Here is a 15,609-nt window from a genome sequence, read left to right as displayed (position 1 = left end):
TAAAGGAGATGTAATAATTTTATATGCACACACACATATATATATATATATAATGGAATATTATTCTGCCATGAAAAAGAATGAAATTGTTCTTTCACTCAGCCATTTGTGACAACATGGATGAACCTGGAGGGTATTATGCTAAGTGAAATAAGTCAGACAAAGACAAATACTGTATGATTTCACTTATACGTGGAATCTCAAAAACAAAACAAATTAACATGCATAACACACAGAAATAGTCATAGATACAGAGAACAAACAGGTGGTTGCCAGAGGGGAGAGGGATGGGAAGAGAAGTGATATAGGTGATGGAGCTTAAGAGGTACAGACTTCCAGTTATAAAATAAAGAAGTCACAGGGATCTAACATACAGTATAGGGAATATAGTTAATAATAATATTATTATGTTTTTGTATAGTGACAAATGGTAACTAGACTTGTGATCATTTTATAAGGTATAAAAATATCAAATCACTATTACACACCTAAAACTAATATACCATTTTAAGTCAATTATACTTCAATTTTTTAAAAATCACAAATACTCGTTGGCAGAAAAGAATAAAACCAAACAAAACCCAAAAACAATCCATGGCAATTCTTTAACATTACAGGCACCTATCCTAGCAATATTATTTGGGCAAATAAGAGACCGAACAAAATATTTTAAAAGGCAAATCTGGGGCTTCCCTGGTGGCGCAGTGGTTGAGAGTCCGCCTGCCGATGCAGGGGACACGGGTTCGTGCCCCGGTCCAGGAGGATCCCACATGCCGCGGAGCGGCTGGGCCCGTGGGCCATGGCCGCTGAGCCTGCGCATCCGGAGCCTGTGCTCCGCAACGGGAGAGGCCACAACAGTGAGAGGCCCACATACCGCAAAAAAAAAAAAAAAAAGGCAAATCTGGTGAATAAGAAGTCTTTAGGGGGCTTTGAAAAGCTCAACATATTCCTGGGAATCTACAAGGCCACCTGCATATCCTGGGCTGTGAGTATGCCCAGGGAAGATCTGAGAAGATCCTAATATTCCCCACTCTGGCTAGCCTCGAGATTCTGCACAAGCAGAAAGTGAAGGCTAAGGGAGAGTTGTGAATTGTCTGTGAGAACATTGAAAGTAAGTCCCAGCATGCACAGAGAACCGCCCCCCAACCCCGGCAAAGGCTGGGAGACGTACTGGGTCAAGGAATTTCAGGACACGTATGTCCAATCGTTAGCTAATCACGAAGTTAACTGAGCAAAGACTTCAGTGACCGTACACAACAGAGAATATTGACTCTAACTAATCCTGGAAAGTCACTAAACAAACAAACAGCAACAACGGTGACACCCACAATCCCAAACAGCAACAACAAACTCTAGTTGGGGGTGGGAAGGGAGGGGATGGTCTAATTTTCAGAGTTTTCACAATGTATTATTATATATATTTTTTTTTATTTTTTTGCGGTATGCGGGCCTCTCACTGTTGTGGCCTCTTCCATTGCGAAGCACAGCCTCCGGATGCGCAGGCTCAGCGGTCATGGCTCACGGGCCCAGCCGCTCCACGGCACGTGGGATCTTCCCGGACCGGGGCACGAACCCATGACCCTGCATCGGCAGGCAGACTCTCAACCACTGCGCCACCAGGGAAGCCCCACACAATGTATTATTTTAAATGCAGTATTTAATTTTTAAAACAACTATAAGATGTGCAAAGAAACAGGAAAGTATGGCCCATACTCAGGGGTATTTTGAAGCACATCACTGAAGAATTGAAAACCTCAGGTTTCCCTTCGGCCTGCAGCTGGTGGGAACGACAGGCCATCTCCTTAAAATAGGCATCTCCTTGTTTTGTTCACTATGTGTTTGCTGGTGCTACTGAAGAAAAATTCTTTTTGTTTTTTTAGTCCGTTTTAGAAATTACAATGACTGAATGTTTTCAAAATGACTTTTTTTAAGAAAAGAAAGAAAAAGGAAAAATAATGCCAAACACAACTTTGTCTGAAAAGAAACACTTCACACTCTTTGCACAGGTAAAACTCCTGCCACACTCTGTTATATAGCTTGTTCTGCTACTTCCACGAGAAAGGGACCTCCTCATATAATCATCAGTCATTACCCACTACACAGACAGGCGCTGATAACAAAGACTCCTCATGTTACCCTGAAGATGATTTTTAGTCATAGAGGCAAGACCATTATCAGAATCAGATCTCTGAATCACCACATATTTTTTAAAGATTTTATCAAGAAATGGGAACATGGTGGAGATCATTTCTCTACCACTCAGAAGAGGGAAATCTTTAAAAGCCCTTGAACTATGAGCAGAAGTTTTCCTTTTTCTAAGAGAAAAAGAAAACCCATTCTTGTTTGGCTTTGGGGAAAAAAACATATCCTTTAGTTGCATTACCTGCCAGTTAGTTACACTTACATGAATAAAATAAATCTTTCCATTTAAATGTCTACAGTCACCATCATGGATACTACTGAAAAATAATATGCTTTCTCAGCTCAGCTGCTGAGATGAAAAAGGAGAACAGGACTGGCATCCTTCTAACTTTTTTTGAAAACAGACTTCACTCTTTAGAGCAGTTTTAGGTTCACAGCAAAACTGAGCAGAAGGTACAGAGATTTCCATATGTCCCCTGGCTCCACACAGTCTCCCCACCTGCCAACATCCTGTACAGAGCGGTACACTGGTTATAATCTATGAACCCACATTGATACATGATTATCACCCAAAGTCCATACTCTACATAAAGGTTCACTCTTGGTGTTGCAACTTCTATGCATTTCACAAGTGTATAATAACAAATACCCACCATTATAGTATCATATGTAGTAGCTTCACTGCCCTAAAAATACTCTGTGCTTCACCCCTTTATCCTTCCCTCCACTCTAACCCATGGCAACCACTGACCATCTTCCTGTCTCCAGAATTTTACCTTTTCCAAAATGTCATTCAGTTGGAATCTTCCAGCATGTAGCTTTTTTGGATTAGCTTGTTCCACTTAGTGATATACATTTAAGGTTTCATAACTCATTTCTTTTTAGCACTGAATAACATTCCATTGGTTATGGAATGAAGCTGGTGTCATAGTTCCACATCTTTTCATGGTTTCATAGTTCATTTCTTTTTAGCACGGAATAATATGCCATTGTCTGAATGTATCACAGTTTATCTGTTCACCGACTGAAGGACATCTTGGTTGCTTCCAAGTTCTGGCAATTCTGAATAAAGCTACTATGTGCAGGTTTTTGTGTGGACATAAATTTTCAACTCATTTGGGTAAATTACCAAGTAATGAGATTTCTGGATTATATTGTAAGAGTATGTTTAGTTTTGTAGGAAACTACCAAACTGTCTTCCAAAGTGACTATACCATCTTGCATTCCCACCAACAATGAATGAGATTTCCTGTTGCTACTCATCCTTGCCAGCATTTGCTTTTACAGCGTCCTAGATTTTGGCCATTCTAATAGGTGTGTAGTGGTATCTCTTTGTTGTTTTAATTTGCATTTCCCTAATGACATGTGATGTGGGGCATCTTTTCATATGCTTATTTGGGTTTTGTTTTTGTTTTTGTTTTTTGTCTGCATTGGGTCTTCGTTGGTGCGTGTGGGCTTTCTCTAGTTGCGGCGAGTAGGGGTTACTCTTTGTTGTGGTGCGCAGGTTTCTCATTGTGGTGGTTTCTCTTGTTGCAGAGCGCAGGCTCTGGGAGCACGGCTTCAGTAGTTGCAGCACGCGGGCTCAGTAGTTGCAGTGCCCACGGGATATAGAGCGCAGGCTCAGTAGTTGTGGCGCATGGGCTTACTTGCTCTGCGGCCTGTGGGATCTTTCCAGACCAGGGATTGAACCTGTGTCCCCTGCACTGGCAGGCGGATTCTTGACCACTGTTCCACCATGGAAGTCCCCATATGCTTATCTGTTATCTGTACATCTTCCTTGATGAAGTATCTGTTTAGATCTTTTGCCCATTTTTTAATAGAATTGTTTGTTTTCTTATAGTTGAGCTTCAAGAGTTCTTGGTATACTTTGGGTAACAGTCCTTTATCAGATATATCTTTTGCAAATATTTTTTTCCCAGTCTGTGGTGTCTACTTATTCTCCTAAGAGTTTTCACAGAGCAGAGGTTTTTAATTTGAATGAAGTCTAGCTTATCAATTATTTCTTTCATGAATCATGTCTTTGGTGTTGTATCTAAAAAGGCATCACCATACCCAAAGTCACATGGATTTTCCCCTGTTATCTTCTTGGAGTTTTATAGTTTTGTGTTTTACAGTTAGGTTTATGGCTAATTTTGAGTTAACTTTTGTGATGGATGTAAGTCTGTTTCTAGATTTTTTTTTTTTTTGAATGTGGATGTCCAGTTGTTCCAGCAGGAATTGTTGAAAAGGCTACTTTTTCTCCATTGTATAGTCTTTGCTCTTTTGTCAAAGATCAGTTTACTGACCAGTTTGTAATTTTGTGAGTCATTTCTGAGCTCTCTATTCTCTTCCATTGATCTATGTATCTACTCTTTCACCAATACCACACTGTCTTGAGTACTGTAGCTTTATAGTAAGTTTTGAAGTTGAGTAGTGTCAGTCCTCTAACTTTCTTATTCTCTTTTAATATTGTTTTGGCTATTCTATGTCTTTTGCCTCTCCATACATACTTTAGAATCAGTTTGTCCAAATCCTCATAATAACTCACTGGGATTTTGACTGGGATTGCATTGAATCTATCGATCAGGTTGGGAATTACTGACATGTGGACAACAGTGAGTCTTCCTATCCATGGATATGCAACATCTCTCCATTTATTTAGTTCTTTGATTTCTTTCATATAGATCTTATACATATTTTGTTAGATTTATACCTGAGTATTTAATTTATGGAGGTCCTAATGTAAGTGGTATTGTGTTTTTTATTTCAAATTCCACTTGTTCATTGCCAGTATATAGGAGAGCAATTGACTTTTTTTTCTTTTTCTATTGAGGTATAATTGACATATAACATTATATTAGTGTCTGATGTACAACATAATGATTCAATATTTGTATAAATTATGAAATGACCACAATTAGTTACCATCCATCACCATACATAGTTACAATTTTTTTCCTTTTTCTTCTTGTGATGAGGACTTCTAAGATTGACTCTCTTAGCATCTTTCAAATATGCAATACAGTGTTATTTTTTTTTTTTTTCTTTTTCGGTACGCGAGCCTCTCACTGTTGTGGCCTCTCCCGTTGCGGAGCACAGGCTCCGGACGCGCAGGCTCAGCAGCCATGGCCCACGGGCCCAGCCGCTCCATGGCATATGGGATCCTCCCAGACCGGGGCACGAACCCGTATCCCCTGCATCGGCAGGCGGACTCTCAACCACTGCGCCACCAGGGAGGCCCAGTGTGTTATTAACTATAGTTGCCATGCTGTACATTACATCCCCAGGGCTTATTTATTTTATAGCTGGAAGTTTGTACCTTTTGACCCCCTTCACCTATTTCCCACCCCCACCTCCCTCCCCTCTGGCAACCATCACTCGGTCCTCTGTATCTACGGGGTTGATTTTGTTTTGTTTTGTTTGTTTTTTAGATTCCATATGTAAGTGAAATAATACAGTATTTGTATTTCTCTGTCTGACTTATTTCACTTAACATAATGCCCTTCAGGTCCATCCACGTTGTCGTGAATGGCAAAATTACATTCTTCCTTATGGCTGAATAGTATTCTATTGTGTGTGTGTGTGTCTGTCTGTCTGTCTGTCTGTGTATCTCACATCTTCTTTATCCATTCATCTGTTGATGGACACTTAAGTTATTTCCGTATATTGGCTTTTGTAAATAATGCTGCAATGAACATTGGGGTGCATATACCTTTTTGAATTAGTATTTTTGTTTTCTTTGGGTAAATATCTAGAAGTTACTGAATCATATGGTAGTTCTATTTTTAATTTTTTGAGAAACCTCCATACTGTTTTCCATAGTGGCTGCACCAATTTACATTCCCACCTACAATGCACCAGGGTTCCCTTTTCTCCACATCCTCACCAACAGTTGATATTCGTGGTCTCTTTTTTTTTTAGTTTTAATATTTTTTTATTGAAATATAATTGATTTACAATGTTGTGTTATTCATGGCCTTTTTGATAACAGCCATTCTGACAGGTGTGAGGTCATATCTTGTTATGGTTTTGATTTGCATTTATTTCCCTGATTAGTGATGTTGAGCATCTTATGTGTGTTTGCCATCTGTATGTCTTCTTTCGAAAATGCTCTTCCAATTCTTTAATCAGACTGTTTGACTTTTTTGCTATTGAATTGTATGAGATCTTTATATTTTATATATTAACCCTTATCAGATATATGATTTGCAAATATTTTCTCCCATTCAGTAGGTTGCTTTTTCATTTTGTTGATGATTTCCTTTGCTGTGCAGATGCTTTTTAATTTCATGTAGTACCAGTTGTCTGTTTCTGGTTTTGTTGACTTTGCTTTTAGAGTCAGAGCCAAAAAATCATTGCCAAGACCAATGTCAAGGAGCTTACCACCTATGTTTTCTCCAGGAGTTTTATGGTTTCAGGTCTTACATTCAAGTCATATTCCATTTTGAGTTAATATTGTTGTATGGTGTAAGATAGTAGTCTAGTTTAATTCTTTTGCATGCAATTGATTTTTGAATATTGACCTTGAATCTTGCAACCTTGCTGTAATTGCATTTTAGTTCCAGGAAGTCCTTCAGGCTTTCTACATAGATAATCATGTCATCTGTGAACAAAGACAGTTTTATTTATTACTTCCTAATCTGTTTACCTTTTATTTCTTTTTCTTACCTTATTAAAGTAGCTATGACTTTCCATAAAATTGATAAAAGCAAAGGTGAGAGGGGACATCCTCTTCTTATTCCTGATCTTAGTCAGAAAACTTCAAGTTTTTCACCATTAAGTATAATGTTAGCTTTAGATTTTTTGTCAATATTCTTTATCAAGTTGAATAAGTTCCCTTCTATTCCTAGTTTAGAGTTTCTATCATGAATGGGTGTTAGATTTTGTCAAACGCTTTTTCTTCATTTATTGATAGGATCATGTGATATTTCTTATTTAGCCTGTTGATGTGATTGTTTACATTAATTGATTTTTGAATGATGGATCAGCCTTGCATACCTGGGATAAATCTCACTTGGTCATGGTATATAATTCTTTTCATATATTGCTGGATTTGATCTGCAAATATTTTGCTGATCCTTTCAACTTTTAAATGCTGGAGGACACAGTTAATATCAAAAAGGAAAGAACTGTGAATCTGTCATTCAACTTTAATATCACCTAAATAGATATAACTTTTGATTGATAGGCCTCTGAAATGACCCAGGTGTTCTCAGATTTCTCTTTTCAAAGAAGTCAACATGACCAAAATTCCTCAACAAGGTGAAAATAGAAGGGATTGTTTTTTGTTTGTTTGTTTGTTTGTTTGTTTGTTTGTTTTTTCGGTATGCGGGCCTCTCACTGTTGTGGCCTCTCCCGTTGCGGAGCACAGGCTCCGGACGCGCAGGCTCAGCAGCCATGGCTCACGGGCCCAGCCGCTCCGCGGCATATGGGATCCTCCCAGACCGGGGCACGAACCCGTATCCCCTGCATCGGCAGGCGGACTCTCAACCACTTGCGCCACCAGGGAGGCCCGAAGGGATTGTTTTTAGTCTGATAAAGTAACATAAAAAACCCTACAGAAGGGCTTCCCTGGTGGCGCAGTGGTTGAGAGTCTGCCTGCCGATGCAGGGGACACGGGTTCGTGCCCCGGTCCGGGAGGATCCCACATGCCGTGGAGCGGCTGGGCCCGTGAGCCATGGCCGCTGAGCCTGCACGTCCGGAGCCTGTGCTCTGCAACGGGAGAGGCCACAGCAGTGAGAAGCCCACGTACCGTGCAAAAAAAAAAAACAGAAACCCTACAGAAAACCATCATACTTTATGGTGAAAATAGTGAATGATTTCCACCTCAATTTTAGAAGAACATAAGGATGTCTACTATCATCATTTCTATTTACTTTTGCACTGAAGATCTTCTGTTGAAGAAATATTTGCCTACCCCAGGTCATCTACAGGATGCAAAAAGTACTAAACATAAAAGAAAGATTGAGAATCTATGTTGAAAATAATGACCTAGCCAAAGAAGAACTCACTGATTTCTGGACAAAATTTTGACTACAATTGGCATTTAATTTTTTTTTTTTTTTTTTTTTTTTTTTTTTGCAGTACACGGGCCTCTCACTGTTGTGGCCTCTCCCGTTGCGGAGCACAGGCTCCGGACGTGCAGGCTCAGTGGCCATGGCTCACGGGCCCAGGCACTTCGCGGCATGTGGGATCTTCCCAGACCGGGGCACAAACCCGAGTCCCCTGCATCGGCAGGTGGACCCTCAACCACTGCGTCACCAGGGAAGCCCGGCATTGAATTTTTAAAGTTGTGATGTTCTTTGAAATACATCTGCCTATCTTGGCCTTGTAAAGTGAACTATGGAAGCCTTAATCCTAATCACAACTATATATATATATATTTTTATATATATATATATATATATATATTTTTTTTTTTTTTTTTTTTTTTTTTTTTTTTTGCGGTACGCGGGCCTCTCACTGTTGTGGCCTCTCCCGTTGCGGAGCACAGGCTCCAGACGCGCAGGCTCAGCGGCCATGGCTCCCGGGCCCAGCCGCTTCGCGGCACGTGGGATCTTCCCGGACTGGGGCACGAACCCGCGTCCCCTGCATCGGCAGGCGGACTCTCAACCACTGCGCCACCAGGGAAGCCCACAACAATATATTTTGAGAACTGGGATTTTCAACACTGTGACCATCCAAACAGAAGATCAAAACTGACTGGCTTCCCAACATGCATGCATGTTGCCTTGACAAAGGACCTCCCCATAGTTTAATTCTCTTATTCAAGCTAAGCAACTACTGCCTTCACACTGATGTCTTCAAAAAATAAAACCTAGGGCTTCCCTGGTGGCGCAGTGGTTGAGAGTCCGCCTGCCGATGCAGGGGACACGGGTTCGTGCCCCAGTCCGGGAAGATCCCACATGCCACGGAGCGGCTGGGCCCGTGAGCCATGGCCACTGAGCCTGCGCGTCCAGAGCCTGTGCTCCGCAATGGGAGAGGCCACAACAGTGAGAGGCCGCGTACCGCAAAAAAAAAATAAAATAAAAAAAAAATAAAACCTAGTTTACCTTGCCAATATTTTAAATGTTTTTTGTCATTTAATGTGTTAATAAAGAATACATGTATTACTATAACACAAACTTTTAAATATTTTGATAATTATATTTCACTATAATTAGTTTATTTTGTAATCCAATTTATCTTATGCATTTAAAACATTATTAGGAGAAGAGTCCATAGGCTTCGCCAGACTGGCAAAAGGTCCATTGCACCGATAACCTTCAGAACCTCTTGAGGCTGAAAGCTCAGCCTCTGTGCACCGGTGCTGAATCAAATCTCAGAGACAGAGTTTTGGGTGAAGTAGAAAAGAATAGCTCTATTGCTTTGCCAGGCAAAAGGGGACACAGCGGCCTCCTGCCCTGAAAAACTGTACATCCCAACCCAGGAGGATCTGATGAGGAGTTTTATAGCAACAGTTCAAGGGTAGGGTTGCTGATGAGATTAGGGTGTGTGCAGGGCCTGCACTCCTCTAATCTTGTCTCAGGTAATCTTCTGGATGAGTTTCTCTGGTTCCTTTAATGTAGCCTCAGGCAGTCTTCCTCTGGTCTGAAAAATGCTGACACCTTAAAGAGCTTAAAGACATTGCTGTGTGTATCCCTTGAGGGGGGACCAGGACCCCGCCCCAAGGCTGCACTACAGTTTCCTGGCTTCCCCTCCCCCATCCTTGCATCCCCTCCCTTCCCAGATTAGCAACTGTTGGAATCTGCCCCTTAGAACCCAGGGAAGGTCGTGGAGGCTGGAGTCCTACAAGAAACAGGCGACAGAAAGGCTTCCCTGCCCAGGAGCCCCACAGGGTCCCACTCAGTTTCACTCTGAGCTGGAAAGGTTGCGTTGGTGTGGAAATAAGTGTGGCCTGGCAGCTCACGGTTTTTCTGAAAGGAAGTTGGAATAGACTGCCTTCAATGAAGACAGCAGCATGCCCTCCGGTTATTGGAACCATCATGGGCAAGCTCATGAGATTACTTATGATGTGAGTCTCCCATCACAGTAATTGGAAGACCACTTGCTGCTTCTTATAAAGTCAATGATCTCATCTACTAGCACTGATTTGGGCCATACAGCTACCTAGATTCTTTTTTTTCTTCTTTCTTTCTTTTTTCTTTCTTTTTTTTCAATGATCTCATCTACTAGCACTGATTTGGGCCATACAGCTACCTATATTCTTTTTTTTTCTTTCTTTCTTTTTCTTTCTTTTTTTTCAATGATCTCATCTACTAGCACTGATTTGGGCCATACAGCTACCTAGATTCTTTTTTTTTTTTTCTTTCTTTCTTTTTCTTTCTTTTTTTTCAATGATCTCATCTACTAGCACTGATTTGGGCCATACAGCTACCTAGATTCTTTTTTTTTCTTTCTTTCTTTTTTCTTTTGACCCTGATAGGATGCCCAGAACCCTATTTACAGTTGTTATAACAATGATTTCACACCATCAAGGACAGGGTGATCACCTTGGCCACTTCCCCAGATTGATGTTACACACATTGCCTAATTCTTATGTTTACTTGTACCTTTTAGCCCCAGACATGGAATCAGTTGTTTGTTTTAGAGGAAAATAGTACTAGAGATCATAGTACTGGACATTAGCGTGTGTCATGGGGTGATATTGCTCCTGGGCAATTTTACTGGAAGAGCTAAACAGGTTTTTCTTTTTTTTTTCTTTTTTTTTTTTTTTTTTTTTTCTTTTTGCGGTATGTGGGCCTCTCACTGTTGTGGCCTCTCCCGTTGCGGAGCACAGGCTCCGGATGCGCAGGCCCAGCGGCCATGGCTCACGGGCCCAGCCGCTCCGCGGCATATGGGATCCTCCCAGACCGGGGCACGAACCCGTATCCCCTGCATCGGCAGGCGGACTCTTAACCACTTGCGCCACCAGGGAGGCCCCAGGTTTTTCTTTTAAAGGAATGGTTTAATGTTGACATTTCCAATCCAGTTGTAACAGGTCGGTGCTCCTATTAAAATTTTTGATTTCCTCTAAACTGAATATCTTGTACTTATTTTTTTCCTGATAAAATTAATATAATTATTTACTTTATCCCACAATTTAATTTTAAAAAAATACAGTATCAGTACAAATCTCAATTCTGAATATAATTCAGAACTTTCTAATAATTCCTTTTGATTTTAGATGGTAGCTGGTTTTAGCTACTAATAGAAGGATGTCCTCTATTTTGAAATAATGGGAAAACCCTAGCAGATAAACAATAATTTATTTGTCATCATCCTCTGGTCCATCTATAATGACTTAATAGTTATAAATACAAGAGTCATATGATTTCTAACTAAATAAACCAATTCTAACTCTTACTGTTTAATTTCTAGTAACATCAAAATTCTTATGTTCTAGTATATATTTTTTTAACTTTGTTACATCCTGGTCTTATCTCCAAAGATTTTAAATTTTGCACACTTTTCATACCTATAAAATTTTGTCGTTTTAAATGTGCAACATTCTCTTATAAATTTAAAATATAATAACTCATTCTAAAGTGTAGCATATCCATCCAAATGATTCTCCCAGTTAGTATTATTAGTATTATTTTAACCAATGCCCATCAAAATTTTTAATTTTCCTGCAGAGAAGGTACCTACTACCAATTAGCAAGAAACAATGTAATACAGGCTTTTGAGGTTTTGTTCAAAAGATTCCTGGGTGAAATTCACATTATCAGGATCCTTATTTTAATTACAGATAAACATAGTGTAGAATTGCAAATTCTCAGAAGTCACTGAATAAATACAAATATCGGTTACTTTAAAATTATGAGTTCAAATTCCCCCAAGCCAATTTAAAATATTATAATATATAACCAAAGCATATGAAAGGAAAAAACAAAAACAAAAAATAAACACTGACTGTAAAATGAATCTTACTCAGAATGTTCAAGAGGAAAATTTTATAGATTCATATAAGTCCAGGGTCCTGCTAGAACTATTTCCTTCTTAAAAGACACTATTTTTTCCCATTATAATACACTTTAATTGCAACTGAAATCCCATGTTTTATCACATTTGCATAGTATTTAGCATTTTTGGTTTTAGTGTAAAAATCCAAATACTGTACACCAAATTTCCAATTTTTCACTCTGTAATAACTGCATGTATCACTACAGAATGAAACACAAAATTATATTCTTTAAAATCAAGGTAAATCCATAGATCTCTCCAGTTTTATTGCAATGTTTAAAAAAAAACTTGAAATTTAAAGGGCATTTGATACAAAAATCCTCAAATTTGGAAAAACAGTTTTGGCAGAAAAAGAAATATTATTTTTAAATGAGCATATTGCCAAAGAATGGCAACTCTCTGCTCCTTTTTAGAATCTAGTTTTTTGCCTTTGGAAGACTGGAAGACCTTGGTCTCATGCCAAGCTTCTTATCAATTCTTTGGTTTCTTCTTATTGGCCCAAATATAAATTCCCTTCTTGAGCTTTAAACTCTGCTGGGGGAGAAAAAGGATCATTGCTTTAAAAACAGTTTAATTCACCTAACTGTTATAATTTCATTCACAGACATTCTGGCTAAAAATCATCAAGTACATGAAATCAAAATGGCCCCGTCCATGGTCTTCTTCCCACAGCAGCTCGGCGTGGCCTGGGTGGCACCTGGAGCAACACAGATTGGGGGGCAGCTGGACCAGGGCATGCATTCCAGTGTAAGACCCTTCAAGGGGTACTTTTACATCTTCCTTATCTTCCCTCTGCTGCCAAGGATCCTGGGGCTTAGCTGTTTCCAGCTGAGGAAGCCTCCATCCTGCCAGAAGAAAAGAGTTCAGGTGGGGAAGAATATGTCCTCTTCTGTGGTTTAAAAAACTAAAAATAAAATCCCTATGTGCCTTCTGCCAGCTGGCATGGACCTCCTGGCTTGTCTCTCCACTATCTTCCCTCCTTTGACCCAAGGGCAAATCTAAACCCCTTACATTGGCCCTCAAGGACTGTATGACTCAGCTTCTGCTCCCCCGAGGGGTCACATGTATGCCCCGTGCATCATGTTTTGTGATTGCTTCGTTCTGCTTTCATGTATAGTTTCCTAGGGCCGCCATAACAAAGTACCACAAACTGAGTGGCTTCAACGACAGAAATTTATTGGCTCACTTTTCTGGAGGTTAGAACAAGATCAAGGTGTCAGCAGAGTTGGTTCTCTCTGAGGACTGTGATGGAAGGATTTGTTCCATGCCTTTCTTCTAGCTTCTGATGGTTTACAGGCAATCTCTGGCGTTCCTTGGCTTGTAGAAGCATCACCTTGCTATCTGCCTTCAAGTTTATGTAGTGTTCTCCCTGTGTGCGTCTTGATTAAAAAACAAATTCAACTGAGTAAATTTTAAAGATCTTATTGGCTCTATTCAAACATTCATGAATCAAGCAGCATCCAATCTAGTAGATGGAAAAGCTTCCTGAAGAGTTATACAAGGCAAGAGATTTTATAGGCAGAAGGGAGCAGGAATAAAGAAGTTGCAGGAGGCAAAACAGCAGATTGGTTATTGCAAGATTACTTTCCTTATAGGGGATGGCAGGGGCCTGCCAGGCAGATTACCTGACTGGTGCTGGTCAGGCTATTCCTGATTGACTGGTGTAAGATTCCATTTCTGGGAGAGCCGAAACTGTAATTAAGTCTTGGTTTCGTGACTTGGGGCTCAGCATAAGTGGCTCCACTTGGGGCCTCTTGTCTGTTTTCAACAGTCTTCACTATGTCTTCCTTCTATGTGCACCTGTCTCTGTGTCCAAATTTCCCTAATAAGTACACCAGTCATACTGGATCAGGGCCCAGTCTAATGACCTCATTTCCTCTTGATACCTCTATAAAGACTGTATTTCCAAATAAGGTCACATTCTGAGGTCCTGGAGGTCACAGTTGGTGGGACACAATTCAACCCATAACACTTTGGCCTCCTCTGACACCTGTCATATAGTAAGTGTTCAGTTAAGTATTTGCTGAATAAATGAACAAATAGTTTCCAATCCCAATTCCTATGGATGTCTCTCAAACCAAGTAAAATATGAACTGAGCACACACTACAGGCAAAGCACTGGATACAATTTTATTTGTTATTGAAGATATTAACAATCCTGCTTGGAGTTCTCCCTAATTCTAAAGCATGAGTGCCTACACACTTGGGGAACAGACACCAAGTTATGTTACAAGAATTTGGAAGAAAAGTTAATCTTTGCCCCAGCACATTAAGGACTTCAAATGGACATAAACATCTTGGAAGATTTTCTGAAGAGCTAGGAAATAAATATCTAGGGCTCATGGTAAATGGAAACTGCTAAGCAAGAACAGCTCTAAGTTGTTCCCTGCTAAACGGAGAACGAGGCTCCCAGAGTTTTCCCTTTAAGAACTGCAATAGCTCTTGGACTTCACTGGTGGTCCAGTGGCTAAGACTCCACGTTCCCAATGTAGGCAGCCCGGGTTCGATCCCTGGTCAGGGAATTAGATCCCGTGTGCCGCAACTAAGACCTGACACAGCCAAATAAATAAATAAATAAATGTTCAAAAAAAAAAACCCCAAAGAATCGCAGTAGCTCTCAAATTGATCCTCTGGTATAAAATGGAGTAAGGATTTACATTTTTCTGTGCACCTTTCTTTTTCTTCCTGATGTTTTGGTAGGATCTAACAGAAGGATGTACTTGAATTCTCTGGACTCTGAATCCAGCAACATGGCACTACATACTGTAGAAGCAGAGGGGGCCTAGAGGCAACAGTGATATTCAAACCTGTCCACTTAGGGCCACAGAGGATTCTGTCTCAGGAGTGTCACAGGTCCTCCTGCCTGCGGGAAAAGCATCACAATCCCACCTGGAGGAAGAAAGGCCCACAATCCATGTGGCTTCTGATGGAGGCTGAGGGGAGGGAGAAAGTCCACTCTGTGGAGGGGGCAGGGTCTGATGGGGGGAGATGCTACTGCTGCTACCTTTTCGGGGGGGCGGGGGGTGAATGGGCTGAGACAGAGAGGCTGCACATCGAATATCTGTCTGCCTCCAGGATTCTGGAGAGGGAGGTGCGTCTGCACTGAGGTACCAGAGGGGGTGTGTGGGCACGAGGGCCTGTGTCCTCAGGCCCTGTAAATTCTATGTGTCCCGGACTGACTCGGACCCAACCCATTCTATGCCTTGTGGTTTATGAAAGGGGCAGCTACACACTGACCATCCTGCTGTGGCCACAAAGAGACCATGGCAAAAGCTGCAGGAGATGATCCCAAGCTTCTTGAGGGACCTCAGAAATCCCCAAGAACTCTCCCTGGGTATCAGAGATGCCGGGATGAAGGACAGTAGGAAATAAACATTGTGAGTGGACAGAGAACTTGTGTGAAATATAGTTACATACATAAAAGATAAAAGCCCACCTGTGGAGGACTTCCCTGGTGGTCCATGGTTAAGTCTCCACGCTTCCAGTGCAGGGGGCCACAGGTTCAATCCCTGGTCGGGGAACTAAGATCCCACATGCCCCTCC

General features: G+C 40.9%; 1 long non-coding RNA gene across 1 annotated transcript; it reads right to left on the bottom strand.

The window, feature by feature from the left end:
• Positions 1 to 12,021: 12,021 nt before the first annotated feature.
• On the bottom strand, positions 12,022 to 13,943 carry LOC132500278 (uncharacterized). Its single transcript, XR_009534005.1, has 3 exons — positions 13,692 to 13,943; positions 13,253 to 13,445; positions 12,022 to 12,911 (listed from the first exon to the last, which is right to left on the bottom strand). It is a non-coding gene; the product is annotated as an uncharacterized LOC132500278 (long non-coding RNA).
• Positions 13,944 to 15,609: the final 1,666 nt, after the last annotated feature.

The sequence above is a fragment of the Mesoplodon densirostris genome, chromosome 12 (genome assembly GCF_025265405.1).
Source record: "Mesoplodon densirostris isolate mMesDen1 chromosome 12, mMesDen1 primary haplotype, whole genome shotgun sequence".
Classification (NCBI taxonomy): Eukaryota; Metazoa; Chordata; class Mammalia; order Artiodactyla; family Ziphiidae; genus Mesoplodon; species Mesoplodon densirostris.
This window is presented reverse-complemented; position numbering and strand designations above follow the sequence as displayed.